This window comes from Plecotus auritus (assembly GCF_963455305.1).
Source record: "Plecotus auritus genome assembly, chromosome: 8".
Classification (NCBI taxonomy): domain Eukaryota; kingdom Metazoa; phylum Chordata; class Mammalia; order Chiroptera; family Vespertilionidae; genus Plecotus; species Plecotus auritus.
In genome coordinates this window covers 124,705,887-124,724,243 of record NC_137782.1, presented here as the reverse complement: position 1 = coordinate 124,724,243, position 18,357 = coordinate 124,705,887, and the positions used below count along the sequence as shown (strand labels likewise).

General features: G+C 39.1%; 1 long non-coding RNA gene across 1 annotated transcript in view; it reads right to left on the bottom strand.

The window, feature by feature from the left end:
* Window positions 1-15,461, bottom strand: part of LOC308256370 — a 36,449-nt gene extending 20,988 nt beyond the window's left edge. The window contains exons 1-2 of the long non-coding RNA XR_013961448.1: window positions 15,205-15,461; window positions 12,538-12,594 (exon numbers count right to left, since the gene is read on the bottom strand). This is a non-coding gene — a long non-coding RNA (uncharacterized lncRNA). The remainder of the gene's footprint in view (window positions 1-12,537; window positions 12,595-15,204) is intronic.
* Between the last annotated feature and the right edge of the window lie 2,896 nt (window positions 15,462-18,357).

Genomic DNA, 18,357 nt, shown 5'->3' with positions numbered 1-18,357 from the left:
GGAATTTTTGTTGGAAATAGGGGAACGATACTTTCTACTTGGGAAGGGGCATTTATAGGAGGTTATGGGGCTGGGAACTGGAAGGAATCGTGGCTCTTTATGGAATTCTTATCTATTCCTGATGCCTTCTCACTCTCATCCTAGTCATAGCTGTCTGACTCTTTGCCAGTTCAGCTTTCTCACTCCCTGCAGATTGCCTTTTCCTGCTTGTGCATCCACAGGCCAGACACAGTCTCATTCCAGTGGCTGCCAAGACGACTGCATGGCAAATGCTGGTCCAATTACGGAAAGCACAGGGGCTCAATTCCCATCTTAGTTGCCCCTTGAATAGAACTAGGTGATGCAAATCCTCATAGGTTTTCTTTAAAATTGTTATTGTTTTCCATTTTAAAAATAATTTAGGAAATAATGTATATATACAAAAGAGTGAAAAATGAACATTTGATCAACTAAAAACTTGTCTTTGGCTAATTGTGCTTTAACAGGAAGAAGCTTTTATATCCTGAATCCGTCACCCTCCCACCACAGGCAATTCAGTCTCCTGTCAGTTTTGTCCTGCTAATCCAAAGCCCTTTTATTTTTCCCATCCTTTATGTGCTTCTTGCCTCAGAACCAGGAAACAAACACTGTTTTGACCACAGAGTCAGAAGCAGAATAAACGTAGGACATTATGCCTAGCCAGTATGACTCAGTGGTTGAGCGTTGACCTATAAACCAAGAGGTCCTAGTTCGATTCCGCATCTGGGCATGTGCCCATGTTGGGGGCTTGTTCCCAGTGAAGGCCAAGCAGAGGCATCTTATCAATGATTCTCTCTCATCATTGATGTTTCTAGCTCTCTCCCTCTCTCTCTCTCTCTCTCTCTTTTTCTCTCTCAAATCATAAAAACACATTTTAAAAAATAGGACATTATAATACTAACAGGTCTCTGTAGACTTTTCCCAGCCCAGGCAGCTCTAGATGTTTATATCTGCCGTCACCTTTCCCCCACAAATGCTGGATTGGGACACAGAGAGGAGGGTAATAGCATCTGAATAAGAAGGAAGATTTGTCCATCCCTGACTCCTCAGCAGAGATAGCAACACGCAGCATATGGAGACCATTTAACAAATATCATTGAGCAAAGAGAGTCCTGGAGACTGAAAAACACAGGGTAAATAATAAATGTGGGGTAAGGCTCAGAGTGCAGTGGAAGGGGAGCAGTAGACTCTGCTTTATGGACCTAGAGTTTCAAAGGTAGTACTCTTGGGCCTGTTAAGTGACAGGTTAGAACACGTAGCATTTAGACATTCTCAACCACTTTCCTACAGTCACTCCCAAGGGGGCAGCTCTGACCCAGCCTGAAGCCATGATCTGGTTACTTGGTGCCTCTTCAGGAGTTATAGGATGTCGGTCTTTATTAACCTAGTAAATTTCATTCTTTTAAAACTACACACTGAAGAAAATGATGTCCTTTCCATGTAACACTATGCATCATAAAGTAGACTCCTTCCCTATTCATCATCATTGTCTTCACACTACTTTGCAACTCGTAGTGTGTATGCCCCTGGCTAGTCATGACTTGACCTCCTCCCCACCCCATCCCACTCAGCTCTGGAACACACAGTCCAGGTTGCAAATCAACTTGTTGCATTTGCAGTTCATCTCAACATTTTTTTTTGACCCATAAAGATCAATCTGGGCTCTTGTGACTTTTCCTTTGAATCAATGATTATTTCTGTCTGGTTCCTACATATCATATCAGCTAAATAAATTTCTAACTGTGTTTGATCAGTGTGATACTCTGATCTTATCTCTTTCTGAAAATTATCTTTGAACAGCATCTGTTTTACAGGATAGCCTGTAAGTGTCTCATGCTTAATAATCATTTAACTTTGGTTCATGAGTCAAGAATGCAAAAAAAATCAGAGTTTTTTTTTAGATTTCTCTGAAATTTAAAAAGGTTCATGTGTCAACTTCACTATTATGAAAGACAAGTGCATTAGCCTGGAGTGCAATGGCAATATCTTCATCTGAGCACAGGCTGCAATACAGGTTATTTGTAGCCATGGCTTGGGGTGAAGGGTTTGTGTGATCAGCTCTTTTTGTTGTTGCAGAATTCTTGTTGAGGGATGCATACTGCTTTGTCTCTGCTCAGCATTTTGTATGGTTCTGATTTCTAGTTTTAAACCAGAGAGTGAGATGGTTCAATTTACCTGGTGCCATCAGCATTCTCCTTTTCCAGATGCTTTCCCATCATTGCAAGGTTTGCTTCTCTCTCTCTCTCTCTCTCTCTCTCTCTCTCTCTCTCTATATATATATATATATATATATATATATATATATATATATATATATATATATCTCAGAATCTGTTGTTCACCCACTTGGGAATACCAGCCACTTGTGGTCATTCCTTCATGCCTTGAAACATGACATGCAAAGAGCTAGAAAACACCATATACCCCTTCCCTGTGCTACTTCACCCAGAGGCATGAAGTGCGTGGAGATAATGACCAAGTTAGAACCAACGTAGACTATTGGAGCTTGCTGTCATATATAGAAAGATGGTCAGCCACCGTCACTTACATTTGTATGAGACTCAAGAGCAGCTTGAGGAGTAGGAGAGTGTCATAGGGAAATAGAGGGAAGGCTCAGCTATGCCTGGCTAAAGGGAAGGAGGCGTGGCCTAACAGGAAGTGGTGTGTCTTATGTGATTGGTTGGAGAATGTAGGTGACTCTCTCTGCCTGGTCCTAAATTGGAAACCAGGGCAACAAATAGGGCAATTGGCAGGCACTGACCAAGACCCACCTACAATCATTATTTAGAAAAGGCCGTTGAGGAATTCACACTAAACTTTTTAACTCTGGGGAGCTGAATGTGTGGGCTCTGAGGAAAATGTACTATTTAACTTTACTCTATACCTGTTTTAATATTTGTTTAAAATAAGCATGAATTGCTTCTACAATGAAAAGAATATTGATAGGGGATGTGGGGGCTTTCCCGGGGTGGGGATGGCTTGGAGGGGGGGGGGGGGGCGTCAATTGGGGAAAAAGGAGACATATGTAAAACATTAGATAATAATAATAAAAAAGAAAGTTGATCATTTAAGTAAACACTAACAGAGCTCAGCTGCAGGGGCACAGTGGTTGAGTTTTAACCTATGATCTAGGAGGTTAGGAGGTTATTGTTTGGTTCCCAGTTAAGGCACAGCCCATGTTGCTGTCTCAATCCCCAGTGAGGGTCATACAGGAGGCAGCTGATCAATGATTATCTCTCATCATTGATGTTTCTATCTCTCGCTCCTTCTCCCTTCCTCTCTGAAATTAATAAATATATATTAATAAGTAAATAATAAACGAACACTAACAGCAATCACCCTTGCACTAAGTACTCACATATTAACTTCCTTCTGGGAATCTAATCCATCAACTGAAATCACAAAAAAAATTAGTTTGTCCTGGATAACAAACCCATCTTAGTTATTTGAAGAATGTTTTCTTTATTTTCCTGAAGAGATTTATACAGTTAGATGTTATTTTTATTAACAAGTCAGCTAATGAATGGCATCATCTTAAGAGATGGTCCCATCAACCATAGTAGTTTAAAGAATAGTTATTTCATACTGGAACTCTGCTGGTTTTAGATAAATTGATATTATTCACACATCTATCAATCTATCCATCAATTCCTTCCAGTATTAATTCTTTTAGATATGGTATTGGTACCTGAGATTAAAAGCCAGTTAACAAGCAAACATAAAGTTTAGCATTTGAGAGATTTAGTTTTCTAGTTGCTGAAATATGATTTTCAAGAAAACAGTAAAATCATCAGTCATATTACAGTGATAAAAATTTTGTTATCAGACAGGGAACATGTCTCTGAAAAGGTCTGGCTAGGGCCTGCCTGTGGTGTGTGGGTTCTTGATTTTGTAAGGGAAATATTTCAGAATGCAAGGCCAGGTGACTATGAGGGAACATTTACTAAAGCTGGGGACAGTGAAATAGGAAGGGCTTAGCATGGAAGCAGCAACAGGAGAGCCAAGGCTGGGCTGCCTTTGTTCACTGGGAAGTCAGAAAAATGACCTTAGAAACAGGGTCAGGGGATTAGTCTGGGAAAGTCTGAACTCATGATAAAACCCAGGCATTCACAAAGCAGAAGTCCCTGTTTCCTAGGGCACCTTCATTCACATGAAACCATTTCTCCAATGCTTGGGAAGCATCATACAGGAAGGATAACATGAAATAGACCATCCTTGCCCAACACAAGTTTTGACATAAAAATATATCAGTCTACTTGATGCAGTGGGTACATGGTGCAATATACAGATCCTGTAACATAGAAACCCACATCTGAAACCTATATGTTCATGTTGACCAATGTCACCCCAATGGATTTAATAAATAAAAATACATTTTTAAAAAAACCATACATTTGAGGAGATTAAAGATGGCTGCCGATAGAAAGGTAGGCTGCAAGATAGTGTGCAAGTAAGAGAACATAAGGAGAGTGTGTGAATATGCAGGGAGAGTCTATTTGTGAGTGAGGGATGGCTATATTCCAAGGGACTGTTGGAGACTGCCAGACCAGGCTCCCCTGACCAGGCAGCCTCCACTGCTGCTGAAATCTCTCCTGGAGCGACCAGCTCTGTGACAGAGATGATGCCATCTTGAAGTGTAAAGTGGCTGTGATCAGAAGCCCAGCCTTACTTTCAATTGGAAAGAATCAATACCTCCTGGTACCCTCCAACCACAACACCCAGAGTCCAGCTGCGAATTCACTAACCGCGGGTCACAAACAGCATGAAAATGCGGATGCAGGAGGCTCTGAACCTTCTCATGGAAAGTTCAGATTTCGCCCAGAAAAATGTGAGGTCTGTGATCAGACTGGAGAGAGAAATGCACACAGCAGTTTCTAGAGGTTCAGAGGAATTCTGGGCCCCATAAAATTTGTGGCTGTTGAGGACAGCATGGTCCGTGAATGTGCAAGGGGGTCCACGGGGTTGCTTGCAGAAGGGATCTCTAGAAATCAACCCAAAACTGGGCACAAAAAGGCAGCCTGAAGCTTTAACCCTAAACCGGCTGTGCTGTGTGAGGGGAAAAAGACGTGCACAGAAACGTGAACAGAGTCGTGTACAGTGCCTGGGTGAAAATGTCAGGAGTTCATGCACTTACTCTGGCTCTTTTTTCTCTTTAAATCCTTGCTTTTGAATACTATGCCCAGCATATAGGATCACCCAATTAAAAATACTTTCAGAGAATGCAGGGGAAAGTTGATTTTGTGTAACCTGAGGATCAGAGCGAGGAGAAATGATCAGAAAACCAGCTCTGGGGAGTCCATAACCCCAAATCAGTATTAAGTGCAGCAGGGAAAACAAATTCTAAATACTGGGTAGAGAGGACTTATAGTCCCAGATTTCAATACAGAAACACTGCCATCCTGGGGTTGAATCACAAATTGCCTCTTGTATAAATATAAACCCAGGCAGGCTGAGAAACAAAGAAATACTGCCAGTTTGAAACAGGATTGTGGCTTATGACACAGAGGAGCTGTGGAACCCAGGGGACTTCAATACTGTCCTGACTAAATGACAGGAAACAGGCATGCCAAACAGAATAGTAGAGGAAGTGATGGACCTTCACTACTGCACATTTTTGTTTTTTATCGCTTACTTAAGAAACTAATTTTTTAGTTCTCACTTGATTTTACTTTTTTAATTATTATATTTTTATTTTTAATTGGTACTATTACTACTATTATTTTACCTTTTCATAAAGTTTCATTTATTTTCTCTTTCTTTTATTTGATTTGATTTGATTTGGGATTACTGTTCTACATTCTATTTTCATTTTTCCTTTAGCATCATTTTACTCTATCTCAATTTTACTTTTAAACCAACCCTCTCTTCCTCACTTTTCCCCTTTTGTTATCCTGTTTCTGCTGCTAAAAATTATGCCTGCTTTAGATTTTCCCTATTCCTTCTTTTTATCCCATTAAAAATTCATCCTACTTATATATCTAATTTGTGATCCTCTGATCCAAGTCCATATACACTTCTCTCTTCTCTTTCTTCACTATCCAGATTTTTTCTCCCCTTTTTTTGTTTTTTTTTTTTGTTGTTTTTTATTTATTTTTTTGTTTTATTTTGTTTTGCTTTGCCTTCTTTCTCTCTGTCCTATTGTTGTTGATTGTTGATTAGATTGGTTTGTTTATTTGTGTCTGTTTGGTTTTTTTTGTTTTGTTTTTTTTTTGCTTCTGTTTTTCCTCTCCTAACTTGTTATTAGGTGTTAATTGTTGTTTGTAGTTTGCATTCATATCTGGGTGTTAGTTGTTAGCATTTTTTTGGATTAGTTGTTCTATTGGAGTTTTCTCCCCATGTAAATAGTTTTGCCACCTTCTTTTTTATCCTCTTTCTTTTCTCTATTACTTTTTTTCCTTCTCTCAATATTATTTTTGCAATCCTTTTTTTTAATCCCCTAATTCTCTTTTCTCTGGTTGTAACCTTTATTTCGGGTTATTAGTATCATGAATACATTTGTGTTCAGTGCCTTGTGTGTTGTGCCTTAGTTGTGTTGTATTTAGTGCCTTTAAGTCCATAGAGGAGAGAGAGAGAGCTACATAACCAGACACCCAGAGGGGAGAGATCATGGGGAGACAAAGAAACAGCCCACATATGAAAGAAAAGGAGGCAGCATCAGAAAAGGAAGTAAACAAAATGGAGGCAAGCAATATGTCAGAGAAAGAATTCAGAGAAATGGTCATAAGGTCCCTGAAAGGTTGGGAGAGAAATACAACAATATATGTAAGAACCAAGAGGAAATGAAGAAGAACCCAAAATAAATGAAGAATAACATCACTGGAAGAAAGAATGCAATAGAAAGCATCAACAGTAGCCTAGAAGAAGCGGAAGACCACATCAGTGAGTTAGAATACAAGGTAGGTAAAAATACCCAAGCAGAGCAGCATCTAGGAAAGAAAACTTAAAAAACAGGAGGAGAGCCCAAGGGAACTTAGGGACAACATGAAAGGAAACAACATCCACATAATAGGCGTCCCAGAAGTAGAGGAAACTGAGCAAGTAGTAGAAAACCTGTTTGAAGAAATAATGACAGTAAACTTCCCTGATATAGGGAAGAAAAAACTTACACATGTCCAAGAAGCTCACAGAGTCACAAACAAAATGAACCCCAAAAGACCAACGCCAAGGCATATTATAATAAAACTAGAGGCCCGGTGCATGAAATTCATGCGCACAAGGAGGGTGTCCGTCAGCCTGGCCTGCACCCTCTCCCAGTCTGGGACCCCTTGCTCCATACCACCCACCTGCTCGCTGCTCCTTACTCCTCGTTTTGCTGCTCGTTAGCGCTACCTTAGAGGCAGGAAAGGCTCCCGCCACCTCCACTGTGCTCACAAGTCATGAGCCCCGCTTCTGGCTTAGTGGCGCTCCCCCTGTGGGAGCTCACTGACCACCAGGGGCACCTCCTGCATTGAGTGTCTGCCCCCTGGTGGTCAGTGCATGTCATAGAGACCGGTAATTCTGCTCTTTGGTGATTTGCCTATTACCTCTTTATTGTATAGGATTTGCAAACGCCAATGACAGAGTAAGAATCTTAAGAGCGGCCAGAGAGAGACAGAAAATTACTTACAAAGGATCCCCCATCAGACTAGCAACTGATTTCTCAACAGAAACACATCAGGCCAGAAGACAATGGAATGAAATATACAAAGTAATGCAAAGGAACGGTCTGAATCCAAGAATTCTGTACCCAGCAAGGCTATCAATCAAAATTGAGGGTGAAATCAGAAGTTTCACAGACAAAAAAGGACTAAGCATTTGTATTACCACTAAACCAGCTATGCAAGAAGTACTAAAGGGTCTGCTGTAAAAAGAAGAAATAGGAAGCGAAGAAGGAACACAGGCATAAAAAAAATGGTGACAAACAAGTACTTATCAATAATAACTTTAAATGTAAATGGATTAAATTCCCCCATTCTGAAGCCATAGGCTATCTGAGTGGATAAGAAAACATGACCCATATATCCGCTATCTATAGAAAACACACCTCAGAAAAAAGGACTCACACAGACTGAGGGTGAAGGGATGGAAAAAGGTATTTCAGGCAAATGTAAATAAAAAATAAAAAAAAACACTGGGGTAGCAATACTTATATCTGACAAATTAGATCTCAAAGTGAAGGACGTGACAAGAGATAAGGAACGCCACTTCATAATACTAAAGGGAGCAATCCAACCAGAAGATATAACTCTGATAAACATATACACACCCAATTTAGGTGCACCCAAATACATAAAAAAAAAACTTCTGGAGGATATCAAGGGAGAGATTGACAGCAATACAGTCATAGTAGGGGACTTTAATACCCCAATAAAACCACTGGACAAATCCTCAAAACAAAAAATCAGAAAAGAAATATCAATCCTAAATGACACACTAGATCAGATGGAATTAATTGATATCTTCAGAACGTTGCAACCCAAAGCCAAAGAATGTACATTCTTCTCAAGTGCACATGGGTCATTTTCAAAGATAGACCAACTGTTGGGACACAGGCAAAGTCTCTTCAAATTCAAGAAGATAGAAATCATATCAAGCATCTTCTCAGATCACAGTGGCATAAAACTAGAAATCAACCACAATAAAAACTGTTTAAAAAAATCAAATACCTGGAGGCTAAATACCATGCTATTAAAAAATGACTGGGTTACCAGATAGATCAAAGAAGAAATAAAAAGCATCATGGCAACAAATGACACTGAAAACACAACAATCCAAAATCTATGAGACACAGTAAAGCAGTCTTGAGAGGGAAAGTCATAGCTCTACAGGCCTACCTCAAAAAATAAGAAACAATGGTAATAACTAATCTAACCCTACAACTCAAAGAGGTAGAAAGAGAGCAACAAGAAAAGCCCAGCATAAGCAAAAGGAAGGAAATAATAAAGATCAGAACAGAGATAAACAACATGGACTCCAATACAACAATACAAAAGATCAACAAAACCAAGACCTATTTCTTTGAAAGGATAAACGAGATTCATGAACCTCTAGCCAGTCTCACCAAGAAGGAAAGAGAGAGGACCAAAATAAACAAAATCAGAAATGATAAGGGTGAAGTAACAACCAATCCCACAGAAATACAAAGGATTATGAAAAAAATACTATGAACAACTCTATTCCAACAAAATGGACAACCTAGATAAAATGGATATATTCTTAGAAAAATACAACCTCCCAAAACTCCATCAAGAAGAATTAAAAAACCTGAATAGGCAAATAACTACCGAAGAAATTGAAACAGCAATCAAAAATCTTCCAAAAAACAAAAGCCCTGGTCCGGAAAGCTTTACAGGGGAGTTCGACCAAGCATTGAAAGGAGAACTAAAACCTATCCTCCTCAGACTACTCCAAAAAATTCAAGAGCAAGGCACCCTTACAAGCTCTTTCTATGAAGTCAGCATTACCCTAATCCCAAAACAAGATAAAGACACCACATAAAGGAGAGAGTGAGAGAACTACAGGCCAATATCCTTGATGAACATTAATGCTAAAATCCTCAACAAAATTCTAACAAATTGGATTCAGCAATACATTATGAAGATTATACACCATGACCAAGTGGGATTTATTCTGGGGATGCAAGGATGGTTCAATATCTGCAAATCAATAAATGTGATACATCACGTAAACAAACTGAGAGACAAAAATCACATAACCATATCTAATGATGCAGAAAAAGCATTTGACATAATCCAACTCCCTTTCTTGATAAAAACTCATCAAAGCGGGAATAGAAGGATCATACCTCAACATAATAAAAGCCCTATATGACAAACCTACAGCCAACATCATACTCAGTGGGCAAACACTAAATCCATTCCCCCTAAGAACAAGAACAACACAAGGATGCCCACTTTCACCACTCCTGTTTGACATAGTACCACAAGTACTAGGCATAGTGATCAGACAAGAAGAAGAAATTAAAGGCATCCAAATTGGAAAAGAAGACATAAAACTGTCCTCATTCGCAGATGACATGATACTATACATAGAAAACCCCAAAGACTCCATCAAAAAACTGCTAGACCTAATAAAAGATTTTGACAAAGTAGCAGGATACAAAATTAACACCCACAAATCTATGGCCTTTTTATACACACCAATAATGCAATAATGAACAAACAGAAACAGAAATGTAAAAAAAAAGCAATCCCATTTACCATTGCACCAAAAAATTCAAGATACCTTGGAATAAACATAACTAAGGAGGTAGAAGACCTGTATTTAGAAAACTACAGGACATTGAAAAAAAAGATAGAGAAAGACATAAACAAATAGAAGAACATACCATGTTCATGGATTGGTGCAATCGACATCATTGAAATGTCCATACTACCTAAAGCTATCTATAGATTCAATGCAATACCTATAAAAATCCAATGGCATATTTCAAAGATATAAAATAAACTCCAAAAATTCATGTGGAATAAAAAAAAGACCCCAAATAGCCACAGCTATCCTGAGAAAGAACAAAGTTGGAGGGATCACAATACCAGACATCAAGCTATATTACCAAGCAACTGTTCTCAAAACTGCCTGGTACTGGCATAAGAACAGATATATAGACCAATGGAATAGAATAGAGAACCTAGAAATTGACCCAAGCCATTATACTCAATTCATATTTGACAAAGGAGGCAAGAGCATACAATGGAGTCAACACAGTCTTTATAATAAATGGTGCTGGGAAATTTAATCACAGACATGCAAAAAAATAAAACTACATCGCCAGCTTATACCATACACAAAAACAAACTCAAAATGGCTAAAGGACTTGAATGTAAGACGGCAAATCATAAAAATCCTACAAGACTCCATCGGCAGCAAAATTGCAGACATATGTCATAGTAATATCTTTACAGACAAAGATCCTAGGGCAAGAGAGACTAAGGAGAAAATAAACAAATGGGACTACATCAAAATAAAAAGCTTCTGCACAGCAAGAGAAACCATCAAGAAAACAACAAGAAAGCCCACTGCATGGGAGAACATATTTGCCAATGTTATCTCTGATAAGGGTTTAATCTCCAACATTTACAGGGAACTCATATAACTTGACAAAAGGAAGATAAACAATCCAATAAAAAAATGGGCAAAGGATCTAAATAGACACTTTTCGAAAGAGAACATTCAGAAAGCCAAGAGACACATGAAATCATGCTCAAAGTCACTAATCATCTGAGAGATGCAAATCAATACAACAATGAGTTACCACCTCACACCTGTCAGAATGGCTGTCAACAACAAATCAATGACAAGTGCTGGTGAGGATGGGGAGAAAAAGGAACCCTTGTGCACTGCTGGTGGGAATGCAGACTGGTGCAGCCACTGTGGAAAACAGTATGGCATTTCCTCAAAAAATTTAAACATGGAACTGCCATTTGACCCAGTAATACCACTTCTAGGAATATATCCTAAGAAAACAGAAACACCAATCAGAAAGAATATATGCACCCCAATGTTTGTAGCAGCACAATTTACGATAGCTAAGATTTGGAAACAGCCTAATTGCCCATCAGCAGATGAGTGGATTAGAAAACTATGGTACATCTACACCAGCCTTGGGCAAACTACGGCCCGTGGGCCGAATCCGGCCCGTTCGGCTGTTCTATCCGGCCCGCAGAGCTGAAAGAGCAGAGGGTTCTCTTGCTCTCCCCTCAGCTCCTTCACCAGCAGCACTGTTAACATGGCAACGTCCAGAAACACGGCCGCAGCTCCTTCTTCTGAGTGGGCGGAAATCCGCCCATTCACTAGAAGGAACAACCTCTCAATTTTCCAGAGGCTCCTTGTAATGCCCGCGGACGCCTCCCCGACATCACCCTGGGAATGCGTAGACACGTTATCGTGATGATGTAGGGAGACACGCCCCTGGAGAGCACAGTATCAGAGCATTAGCTAAAAAGGAGACCAACAACACTGTTCCCACTGAAGTTGATGTTTTAAAGACCAAAAACCTTTCAACCCAGTCTACATTGCCATCTACATCTACGTCCCGGGCATAATTTGGAAGTTGCACTGAAGAAAATGTTTAATTTATTGTTTACACATTTTGTTCTTTTCTATTTGTTTTAGTTTTAAATTATTTTATTATATTTAAGTTTAATTTGAAAGGCTTTTGTACCTTTCTTTTGTTAGGCAATTTTATTTTGCCTTTGCCATCTTCAATATAAGGTATGTTATTGTGCTATGATTCCTCCATTTTTTGAAGTTTCAAATTATAATAATTAGTGTTTACATTCTTCTTGTTAAAATGTTTGAAATGAATAAAACTATTGAAATAAAAAAAAAAGACCGTACCCTTTTATGTAATGATGTTTACTTTGAAATTATATTAGTTCACACAAACACTCCATCCATGCTTTTGTTCCGGCCCTCCGGTCCAGTTTAAGAACCCATTGTGGCCCTCGAGTCAAAAAGTTTGCCCACCCCTGATCTACACAATGGAATACTACGCTGCTATAAAATAGAAGGAATTCTTACCATTTGCAGCAGCATGGATGGAACTGGAGAGCATTATGCAAAGTGAAATAAGCCAGTCTGTGAAAGAAAAATACCACATGATCTCACTTGTTTATGGATAATAAAGAACAGTATAACCTGATGAACAAAAAAAATAGATACAGAGGCAGAGAAGCATCAAACAGACTGTCAAATTAAGGCAGGAAGGTTGGGGAGGGGATAGGGGGGAGGAGGTAAGAGATCAACCAGAGGACTTGTATGCATGCATATGAGCATAACCAATGGACCCAAGACACTCGCGGGGGAGGGGCAGTAGGTGAGGCTCAGGAAAAGCCAAATTAGCTAAAAAAAGGAGACATATGTACTACTATTTGTAATACTTTAAACAATAAAATAAAATTAATAAAAGAACCCCACACATCAGTTATTTTGTAGATTGAATCTGGTTCAGGGAGATGAAGTGACTGGTCTGAGGTCCCCCAATACATCCACTGCACATGGTTCTGAACCCAGCACTTTCTTGACTTTCACCCATTAGACTTCGAAGGTCCTGCCTTTTAAAAATCCAAAGAAACTAAAAAACAGCAGGAAGCTTCACATCTCCTTTTGAAAGCAAACTGTAAATCAGCAGAGTGGAACATCTTCTCTATCAATGCTTCTTTGCTTCTTGTTCATTCATTTGCCAAATGTATGTTTTACAGACATTTCTAGAACCGACCTTTTCAGTGCTGGATCTCCCTCCCAGAAGGTACCTAGGCCTGTGCTAGGACCAAAGATTCCCCAGTACTGAGTGGGAATTCAGCGATTACTTTTAAATGTTTCTTTTTTAGAAATATATACACATTCTGAAGTTCACTTTTATCACTAGATACTAGGAAGTGTTCTCTACTCACAAAAGCCTTACTGCTAATTAATTACAGGCAGATATTTTATAATGCCAGACTTCACCCCTGGCAGTATCTGGTGAAAGGAAGCTCAGCTTATTTCACAGAAATACAGCCGCTGAAACCACAGGGCTATTTTTATAATAGAAATTTCCTTTGGACATTGTAGCAAGAAAGAAAAACTTTTAAGAAGAAATGTCAGATATAGTTACAGTTTTGTATGAATAAAGATAAGTACAGATTAAAGTTGCAAATGTACTCAGCATGTTAAATGTGCAGAGGAAATATAGCTTATTTATTTATTTATTTATAAATGAACTTTCTCTTGAGTGCCCCACCGCAAGATAAAGGGCAGAGGTGCAAAAGAATATATTTAGCCCAATTAAGTCATCTTAGTTCAGCCTCATGATCCAAAAATCAGTGGAACCCACAAATAACCTAATAAAGCAGCATAGCCAACAGATACTTTTGTTTAAAAGAAAAAAATAAATTACTTTACAACACATACACAAAAATATGTACATGCGAAGACATACGTAAAGGAGAGCTCCATGGAAATAAAGTTTCAATAATATTTTATGCAAGGATGATAGTTATGATTTGAGAATTAACCTTGCTACATTGAAATAATTAGTGAAGAGAAATGAATAATAACAAATACATAATGGAGTATGTTCTTGAATTCCTAAAAAAGTCAGTGTCATAGAGGGAAAATAACACCACATTTTAGATTAAAAGAGCCTAAATAGATATAAAAACCTAATCTAGTGAGTACATTTCCATTGGATCTTTACTAATAAAGTACGTCATTACAGGGACAACTGGGTAATATAATTATAGGCAGATATTTTATAATGCCAGACTTCTAAAATTTCTTTCTTGTGATAATGGTGTTATAGTTAAAGGAAGAATTTCTTTACACTTTCAATATTTATGGTGAAGAACTTAGAAATAGTGTCATGATGTCTGCAACTTGCTTTCAAATTATTCAAAGGAGAAGTAAGTATGTCTGTGGGGCAGGGGGAGGGAGAGACAGAGAGAAAGAGAAAGAGAGAAAGATGGGCCAAGGACAGAGAAGCAAGCAAATATTATAAAATGACAATTACTGAATCTAAGCAGAGGATATAATTTCTCATACTATTCTTTTAATGAGTTTGTAGGCTTAAAGTTTCCAAATATAAAGTTGTAGTTTAATGTACATGATCCTTATCAATAATAACAACGTTCCCCCTTTACTAGCATAATAGAGCAGTAATATTTATGTACAATCATATATACACATACACATTGAAAATAAATTTTAAGAATTCAAATAAAATATTAAAGTGGTATAAATAAATAATAAAATATCTGAATGGTTCATGGTCGGGCTACCTGATTTTTTGCTATAAAACAAGTAAACAAAGAAATAAAAGGAAATAAATATTAAATCCTCATTATTCAAATGCCAATATTCTGTGTTCAACCAGAAAAAACATCATCTTCCTTCAGAATTACATTTTTTAAAATATATTTTTATTGATTTCAGAGAGGAAGGGAAGGGAGCAGAAGACAGAAACATCAATGATGAGACAGAATCTTGGATCAGATGTTCCAACACGCCCCACACTACGGACAGAACCCACAACACAGGCATGTGCCCTGACTGGGAATCGAACTGTGACCTCCTGGTTCATAGGTCGATGCTCAACCACTGAACTACACCAACCCAGCCAGAGTTAATTTTTTTGGTCATCAGACTCCACCTTTCAAAACAGAGCTTTCACACTATTTAGAATGAAAAACTTCTGAGTCGTTCACTTACCTATAAGAAGCAGAATTAAAGGTGGTTCTCCATGATCTCATACTTTTCAAGCTGTACTTGCCCAAATTTTCCTCGTTACCAGGTAGAAGACAGTTAAGTTAACATCTTCTCACAAGAAGTTATTAATGTAACTTTTTAAATTTTTCCTTGAAATAATGTGATATTAAAAATAATTTCCCTAATATAACATTTTTGTTTCACATGGTAGCTCACAAACCTCACTAAAATTTAGTTGCTTTTGTTTTCTTTGTAAGTGTTCTTCCTAGCAATCCTTCTTAACCAGGTACTGAGAAGTCTGTTCAAATACTATATTTAGAAAGTTGCTTTGAGGTCATTTACAGTCCACTGCATGTGGTAAAAGAGGAATGTGCACGATTGGAGTAACCAAGGCTAAGCTTTAAGAAGCTTTCTTTGCCAAAAGATAAGATGTCCAACTTGTACATCTTATCCATGTTACCTCCCAAGACCGACAATATTGTTTGCAGATAAGGCTCGGTATGGTTATTCCTAGAATTAGTACAATGGGGAAATGATCACTTTGAGGCATCGAGGATACCTTTTTCCAAGAATGGCGAAATGTGAAGAGTTCCTGGGAGAAGACTCAGCAGAGGCCATATAAAAATAGCCCGAAACATAATTGATTGGAGATTTATCCCTAAAGCACACCCCTGTGTGGCATGGTAACCAAATATCCAGGATGCTACTTTAGTCTTTTGGCCTCATTCTAAGCTTCAGAAGAAATGGGAAAAGGGCAATGTAATGAGACCCAATGCACTTTGTGAAACGAGGCAGAATGGTCAAACCTCAAATTCCCTGAAACAAATAAGGTAAATTATCAAGCACTGGAAAGCTAATCTGAAAGCTAGTTACTGGAATTTCATTAGCCATATGTAAATAATGAGCAGCAACTATCTTGTGATCGGTAATTATTGGGAACAATCAAGTTTTTATAAGGAAACTCAGTTTTTATTTGGTTTCAATGTCTCACATTGGTCTTCGAACAGTTCCCTGTTGCAGCAGAAGTACTAATATATCTATTTTGTATTCTATAAAAGCTATTGGCTGTTTTTTTCTATTTCTTTTGGATAAGCTAGTCATAATTTAGTGATTCTCTGATAAGTTATCAGAATCCAATAATTACCATCAATTTTATTTATTTTTTGGTGGTAACTACAGATTTGAACTGCATTTACACCATTCACATTTCTCTTGTCAACAAATAAAAATAAATATTTCTATAGCCACATTGCTTTCCATTTTTATGACAAGTTATATTTATAGTACAGAAAACATTTAATAGATGTACAATAAACAGTGTAGACTAAACAGTGTAGAATAAATAGTGACCATATCTTGCCCTCTTTCTTTATATTTTCAGTTTTTAAGAAATAAAGAAACACTAGGGCTAAATAGCTCAGTTGGTTGGAGCATCGTCCCATACACCAAAAAGGTGCAGGTTCGATTCCCAGTCAGGCACATACCTAGGTTACTAGTTCAATCCCCAGTCATGGCACATACAGAAGGCAGCAATCAATGTTTCTTTCTCACATACATATTTCACTCTCTCCCTCTGCCCCCCTCTCTCTCTCTTTCTCTCCTTGTAAAATCAATAAACATATCTTCAGGTGAGGATTAATAAAATAAAGAAACAAAAAAACAATAATAAAGAAATAATATAATACAGTAATAGTTTGTATCATTTTTCAGCAGAATTTCTTTCTTTATATTTACACTAGTGACCCGGTGCATGTAATTTGTGCACAATAAAAGGAGATTAATTTGAGAAAATAATTTAATATTGCTATTTGCCCTTTCTCTATAATAGAAGTATCCAAGATGAAAGAAAATTAGTAAAATGTATATGAAAACCTTCCTCCTGTCAGAGTCTGGGGCTCACGATGGGACCCAGAGTCAAGTCCCCGCCCACCCACATGCATCTCAAAATTGCATGAGACCCAGACCTGGCCAGCACCCCACCCCCATTTGGGCAGATTCAGACCCAGCCAGTCCCACCCTTGTCAATCCCTGCCAGGCATTGTTGTAGCCGCAGGTCCCCTGGCCCGGTGCCAGGATGGGGGGCATGGCCTGAAGTCTCCCAACCCAGACTGGGGGGGGGGGGCATGCCTTGAGGTCCTCTGTCATGGCCTGAGATTCCTTGTCAAGTCCTGCTGGGTGGGGGGAATGGCCTGAGATCCCCTGACAAGCCCCGCTGGAGGGGGGGAGGCACAGGGGCAAAGCCTCAGATCCCCCATCAAGCCCTACCAGCAGGGGCCAGCAGCCTCAGGTCCCCCCTCAAGCCCCGCTGGATGGGAGCACAGCCTGAGTTCCCCTGACACAGCACTGGGGGTGCACCTTGAGGTCCCCCGTCAAGCCCCACTGGTTGGGGGTCATGGCCTGAGGTCCCCTGTCAATCCCACCCAGGTAGGTGGCTGCAGCCTGAGGTCTGGGGCAGGGGGTGTGGCCTGAGGTCCCCTGTCAAGCCCACCCAGGCGGGGGGTGCGGTCTGAGGTCCCTCAGCCTGGTACCAGGGTGGGGGGAAGGACCTGAAGTCCCCTGTCAAGCCCTGCCGTGTGGGGGACATGGCCTGTGGTCCCCTGTCAAGCCCCATGGGTGCTGGGGAGTGCATAGCCTCAGGTCCCTGCTGATTGCTCATTAACTCTCCTTATGGGAACTTGGCCTCAGCTGTGGGTGCAACCATCTTTGTGATGGAGTGGTGGTCAATTAGCATATTCCCTCTTTATTAGATAGGATTATAAATTTTCTAATCATTCTTCTAATTTAGGTATTTAATCATTTATTACATATACTAGAGGCCTGATACATGAAATTCATGCAAGAGTAGGCCTTTCTTTCCCTAGCTGCCAGCACCAGCTTCCTTCTGGGACCAGGGACCTGGGCTTCCCCGCTGGCTGCTCTCAGGCACCCGTGACCCAGGCTTCCCTTGCAGCCCTGGCTTTATCCTGAAGGTGGTCTGGAAGGGTGTTCGGTCTAATTATATATTATACTCTTATTATTACAGATATATAGCAATCAACCACATGTAGTGTTAGTTCATCTTTCTGTATTTATATACAGGTATATTTTGTGTAACATTCTGGAACGTTTTTGTTTATATTATCATGATTTTTTAAATCTATCTCCTTTGAGACACAT